This window comes from Adelges cooleyi, unplaced genomic scaffold (assembly GCF_023614345.1).
Source record: "Adelges cooleyi isolate 19-005CV unplaced genomic scaffold, UGA_ACOO_1.1 ACOO_flye_CR_arks_rails_tigmint_CR_PRNA_115, whole genome shotgun sequence".
Lineage (NCBI taxonomy): Eukaryota > Metazoa > Arthropoda > Insecta > Hemiptera > Adelgidae > Adelges > Adelges cooleyi.
Genome location: NW_026095768.1, coordinates 338,443 through 345,395, shown reverse-complemented (window position 1 = coordinate 345,395; position 6,953 = coordinate 338,443). Strand labels below are relative to the sequence as shown.

The following is a 6,953-nucleotide window of genomic DNA, read 5'->3' as shown; positions in this document are numbered from 1 at the left end:
TTTTTTTTCAATTTTTTTTCTTTTATATATATTTGTACGTATGTACATTGTACAATAGCAATATTTTTCATCGGCCCATTTTCGTCAATATAAGAAGCGGCCCACCCGGAAAATCTCGGTGTCCCGGTGGGCTTATCCGCCCCTGCCTCTAAAGGAAAGAGGAGGACGAGAGACATAGACAAAGGGTAGTGCCGAGTGCTACGCCACCGGCTCCTGAACATAAGATCGGTCATCGTTGTGAAGCCACGAGTGCTGTACATCCGACACAAGAAGTTCAAGAGTTCGTTTGTACACCTCGTACTTTTCCTTATCTTACTTGTATTGCAATTAGTTGGCACCTTACACATATCTTATCTACATTATTTCTCTATTTTAACTCGCTGATGATCCACGGAAATCAGAGTAATATTTAAGTCGAACTCATCGAAGACACTTTAAAGTTTAAACCCACTGATTGTGTAAACGAGTATTATTATTTTTAAAATCTCAATGTACATTTTATTTTATTAAGTTAAATAAACTATATTTTGTTTTTTATAAGTTTAAGGAATAATACGTAATTTCGTAGTTCTTAACGCTTCAATGACTTCGTCTTTATCGTTGTCGTTTTCAGTATGACCTTGACTGTTTGCTGGCGTTTCTTTGGTCAATTCTTTGTTGCCCACATCATCTTCAATCACACCAAGAAGATCGATGTCCCTGTACATAAAGAGTGCATCTTCCACATCTTCTACGTTTATTTTTTTTCCGTTGTACAGGTCTGTCAAGTATACCTTGTCACCGACTTTGAAATAATTTCCTGACTCCTAAAACAAACAATTACACAAATACTTTAATTTTTAAATCAAAATTTGAAAAACTATATTTTCATCCACATGAAAAAATTTAACAATTTTTTGCAGATAACATTTTCGAAACATAGAATCCCTGGATGAAAACTATTGAAAGTGTTTTTTAATCAATTTTAGACTTTTGAAAACAATTTTCAGTTTTAGTTAGTTACTATACAACATACAATAAATCTAGGAGTAGAAAGAGTAAGTACAACGGAAATCACTATTTCAAAAATTATAGTTAATAACGGCATTTCCGTCGTCAACACAGGTACCCTCTAGTTTGTGAACAGACTAGATGGTAAACTATGACGAGGATACCTCTGTTGACGACTGAAATCTCCTAATAAATCGGTCGCCGTATTTGTGTACAGGCCCACTATCTCAATATCTTAAAACCAATATACATACAAATATATTCCTCGAAGAATGTATTTCATTTCTTTGATTTGAGTTTGTTACTTTCATTTTAAAACAGAGAACTTGAAAGAAGAAAAAATGTTGTTCCTAAATAAATATCGAAAGGTACGTTTTGAATAATAAAAAAATGTTTAAATGTTTAAAAGAGATATAAATTTCCAAATATATTTGTAAATTTATATTATTTACTTCAAACTATTTGACGGTTGATTGAATTAATATCATTTGATTATTATTAACGTTTGTATAGTTATTACCGTACAATAATAACCTTAACTAGTTTTAGATACATGATTATATTACTTGTTTGCATTTTTTACCCATGGCGAGCACTACACCGACAGAAGTTGGTTTTAGGACTTCATTACCAAGAAATAAACCGTTTTTTGTCTGTTGGGACTGAAAGAGTTTTTTCACCAATACGTTGTTGAAAAGCGGAATGATTTTTTTTGACGCCTGCGATTCAAAACAAAACATTTTTAGACGAAGCGAGACTTAAAATAAATAATTTTTACGTCCTTCGTCTATGTAATTCGACAAGTTAATTTGAAAAGTAAGTTGGAACAGACGTTAAATAATATGAGGATAATGGAGATGAAAAACCGCTAGATGTAGTAATAATATCGTTGTAACCTATTGTTATTTCTATTATATAACCCTACGTAAAGGATACCTAGCGGTCAAAAAGAACATTCGAACGACAAATTCAATACTAGTATTAAGTATATTTGTAACTTGCCATTATAGTGGATTCGTTTGATAAATGTTCACCGTAGAAATTATTAATACGTCAATCACACTGAGAATTATATCAAAAACTATGAAAACAAAATAAAATAAACGAAGGTTGTTCAGGTAACTGTTATGGATATGCATTTTTGTATAGACACAATAGATAATTTAATTGTAGGTAGCATCATTTTCTTTTATAAAAAACAGAGATATTAGATTTGTTAGTAAAAAAATTCATACTTTTATAATTATTAGTTGGACTAAGTTTAATTTATTTTCAAACACATAAAGCCCATCACCTATGTGTGTAAACCATATGAACTAGATTTTAAATGGCAACCCCTATTTATTTTTCGGTAAATGTATTTGTATTTTGAATGCGATAGCGAAAAGGTATTGGTATTGACAAGATACGTTTTTATGTGTTTAAAGACATGACAACTTTTTTCCTATGGACCTAATTACTCGTGTAATACCTAAATAAATCCTAAATTTTAATTAGATGGTATTTTATTTAGTTAAAATTAAAATTTGATATTTTACTTATTCGAATTTAACCGATTCAAAAATTACATAATAAATAGATAACACAATACATAATTTAAAAATGACACAATAGATAATCAATTACATAATTAATAGTTTAAATGTGTGTAATAACCTAAAGCATAGCCCTAGCCTCTAAACATTGTCTCTACACTTGTATGTTTTGTACTTTATATACTGGTTGATTAAAACAGATCATTAATACTTTTATTAAAATTTCACCGATTCAAAAATTACATAAATAAAATAAATCACATAAATAGATAACACAAAAAATAAACACAATTAATAGTGTAACTTTGTATGATAAGCTTGAGAACATGGCTCTAAACATAGTGCCTGGCCACAGTCTATACACTCATAAGACGTGTCTTTTCTACTCTGGATATTTAATTTAGTACATGAGTGAACATGACATTTTCTTTGAGCCCTTTTTTTTCCTTCACGAGGTACTATAAAGGATGGAAAATGACGTTCGGTGAGACGAGTCGGAAAATCTCCTTTAATTTTTCTACCTGGACGACTAGGACTTGAATTCTGACAAGTAGAATAACTCTGAAGTAAATGTTCTATTTATTTTAACCTAAAGTCTGGTAGTTTTTTTTTACTATTAAAACCAGCAGGAAAATCTTACGCACCAAAATGTGTGTTGGGCCAGTGTTATTAATATATTATTATCGATAAACGTTAAAATCAAAACAAATATCATAAACCTTTTCCGCCAGAAGGGATGAAACTTTTTTCTTTATATCGCTTTTAGGGATTGAGGTCTAAAAATTAGTCAGAAGGTACCGATAAAATGGGTCCATGAAATACCTACTCAATTTTATTTGAAAATCTGAACTCAATTTTTTTTTTATAAAGAGAAAAATACTCTTTGACTATAATCAATCTCTAGGTTGCTATGTGTGAGTGCATCAACAGTCAACAGGTAGGTATTGAAAATAATTCGGCAATAAATTATTAAAGATAGGCAGTCAACCCTATTTTTTTCGTATTTTGCCTAATATTTCTATTTTTTTTTACTCAAACATTATTTTTAACTAATTAATTAAAAAGATAAATACATTTTTATAATAAATTATTTTTAAAGAGTGTTATTTATAAATAATACTTGATAATTAAAAAAATAATACACTAGTAAACTTTTATTGTAAGATATTTTTCACGTAGGATAGATGTGTAATTTGTGCAATGTGCATTGTGCATGTATAGCATGTAGGTACAATGTGTATTGTTTAGTATGTTATCGCCAAAGTCGATTTTAAGAACAACTTAGTAAATTACCCATGCTTTATTTACCAATAAGCTGGTTTTCTTATCCGATAGTAGTGTAAGAAATTTATATACAGGGTGGTTAATCAATTATATGACACTCATGTTCTTGTAAAATTCGTAAAATTGTATCGTTTATTATTTAAAAAAGATTTTGCTTTATATTATTATACATTTTATAAAATTACAACGTTTTCATTGAGAAAATCTGAAATCCGGAATTAAAACAAATTTCTGGTTTCGGATTCCAAAGCCCAGAAAAGTCCTAATGCTTAGTTTACTAATAAGCCGGTTTTTATGTTATCCTATATTAAATCTAAGTAATTATATGTATAAATATTATAATCGGTCGTTATCGGAAATAGCTACACTAAATAAATCAATTATACAAATACATTTTAAAATAAAAACACAGTATCTTAGAATTTAGAAGTGAAAAATATTTGATATATATATATATTTCAATTTAGATAAGAAACTAAAATTTGACTTTCAGGTTTTAAAAACAGAAATAAGCATTGTAAAACTAAAAATTCGGATTTTCGGATTTTAAAATCCGAATTTTGGATTTTCGGATTTGGAAATCCGGATTTTGGATTTTCGGATTTCAAATTCAGGATTTCGGATTTCGGATTCCGAAAATCCGGATTTCCAAACTTCGGTAAATCCGGATTTTTCCCATCACTACTATGTAATGCTACAGCTGAATTTGGAGCAACTGATATGAGAGCCGACCTGGAATAAAAATAATAAAGATTTTATCAGTAATTGTTGAAAAATAAATTATACAATTTTCTGGTAATTTTAATTACCTTAATTGTGAGTTTGGTAAAGTAGATAAAACTTTTTCACAAGATTTGACACAATAGAATTCATTTATAGGGACAGGTTTAAACAGATGTAAAGACGGCTCTCTCAATCTAGACCATTGACATTTTACATCTGTCGAGGACAAAGTATCTATGTCGTTCAATGAATTCCTATTTAAAAAACATTTAAATTGTTTAATGCTTATACAATACAGCTGGCAAAAAACAAAACTAATTAAGTAGGTGTGTAAGCAAAAAAGCTTCAGATTAGTTGGCTAAAAATATAAATTTTTAAGCAACTTCAAAAATGTTTCAAAGAAGGTTGCACATCACACATACTTAGACATGTATGTGAGAGTATGTAAAAAACACTGTTATACCTATTTAACAACAACAATACAGCTACAACATGCTTACAGCTTTCGGAAGCCCCAGCTGCACATGAACAAATGAATGATTTTATTTCAACATTTTATGAATTCACATTAAGTTCTCCAGTTATTTCATGAGGTTTTTCTCTTAAATGAGAGTTCTGAATTACTAAAGCTTTAATTGTAAATCCACTTTCCTATTGTTGCAAAATCAAAAGCTAGTGTAGTTAAGCATAGGCCATACGAAATAGTTATTTCTTATGATTTGTAAGCATAGAATATAAATATATAGCGAGCATAAGAGAGCATATATTTAAAGCCATTTTATTGCATTATTAAACCTTATTAAATAAATGTTTAATTAAGACTTACTTTTTGTACTTTACCACATAAAACCACTTGTTAAGCTTTTAAGACTTCTTCTCCTTCCACAGCATTTCTCGAATGCGTATTACATTTTACGAACTCAAATATACTTTGTAGCGTAATATACATTTTTTTAAATAGTATAACACTACTAGTTACAAACCTAAGTATATTATTAAATATTAACAGAAATTGTAAAAGTAGCAGCATAAATTATTTTATTTTATTTTATTTCAATACGGGCCGCAGCCCTAAGTACAGAATATCAAATTAACTATAAACTAATATTTATGAAAAAGATAATAAGACAAAAGAAAAATATATTACAAATTATAACTTAAAAACTAAAAGACGGATCCTCGTTGGCAATACGCATCATTCTATTCAGTGGTTTGTTACGGAAATAATTTGTCATACACAGTGGAATAGTGAAAGGATAGGAAGAGCGGATCTGGATACAGGGAATTTTAAAGTTGACTTTGGAAAGAAGTTCAGGACAGTCGATAAGTTTGAGCAGGAAGACCTTGTTAATGGTAATACGCCTATCAGATAAAGACTATAAACCTAACCTATTTAATACTGCATCATAAACATGAGGTCTATGTTCTATTTTTAATAGATATGCAGCAAAACTCAAAAACTTTCGTTGGAATCTTTCCAGTTGATTCATGTTGCTTGCGGTGTGAGGGTTCCATATAATAACAGAAAATTCAAGAATAGATCTGATAAGCGCACAATATAAAGCTTTTAGTGGAGTTATCAACTTAAATTCGTTACAAACCCGCTTAAGAAATCCAAGAGCTTTTAAAGCTTTACAGCATGTCGCATCTATGTGGTTATGAAAAATTTAAGTTTCTATCATAGAAAACTCCAAGATCTTTTACCGTTTTCCCTTCAATAGCAAGATAGGTCCCACGAAGTAAGTATTTAAATTCTAAGTGAGTGCGACCTCTATAAAAAGACTTTGAGCAACATTTAGAGACATTAAAGTCCAAACCAATATTTATAGCCCAAGCATCTAATGCGCATTAGTCACTTTGAAGTAATTGACAGTCATGTACTGAGCGAATTTCTAGAAAAAGCTTTAAGTCGTCTACAAATAGTTAGAATTTACTGTGGTGAATAACTTTTTTTACGTCATTAATGAACAATGTAAAGAGTGACGGGGAAATATGGCCACCTTGAAGTACCCCAGACGGCGTGTTTAATACCTGTGATTTGATACCAAATATTTTCACGAATTGCTTGCGATCGGATAAATAAGATCTGAACCATGATAACAAAGGCTCCCCAAAACCACTGCTGGCAAGGACTTTCATAAGAACAGAACGGTTAACCCTATCAAAGGCTTTACTGAAGTCAGTGTAAATGACGTCAATCTGATTCTTTTTTGCAAAGGCATCAAACACGTAATCAGTAAACACAAGATTGCATGTGTTAACTGATCAAATAGGGTGAAACCCATGTTGCTCATCCACTATGATTTGATTTACCGCAGGTTGGATACAACTTAAAACTAAAGATTCAAACAGTTTACCTATGTGACTGATGATAGTGACTAAAAACTCGACTAAGAAAATAATAAAACTATTTTGTTGTTA

General features: G+C 30.2%; 1 pseudogene; it reads right to left on the bottom strand.

The window, feature by feature from the left end:
* Positions 1-1,748: 1,748 nt before the first annotated feature.
* On the bottom strand, positions 1,749-5,481 carry LOC126847659 (uncharacterized; annotated as a pseudogene).
* Positions 5,482-6,953: the final 1,472 nt, after the last annotated feature.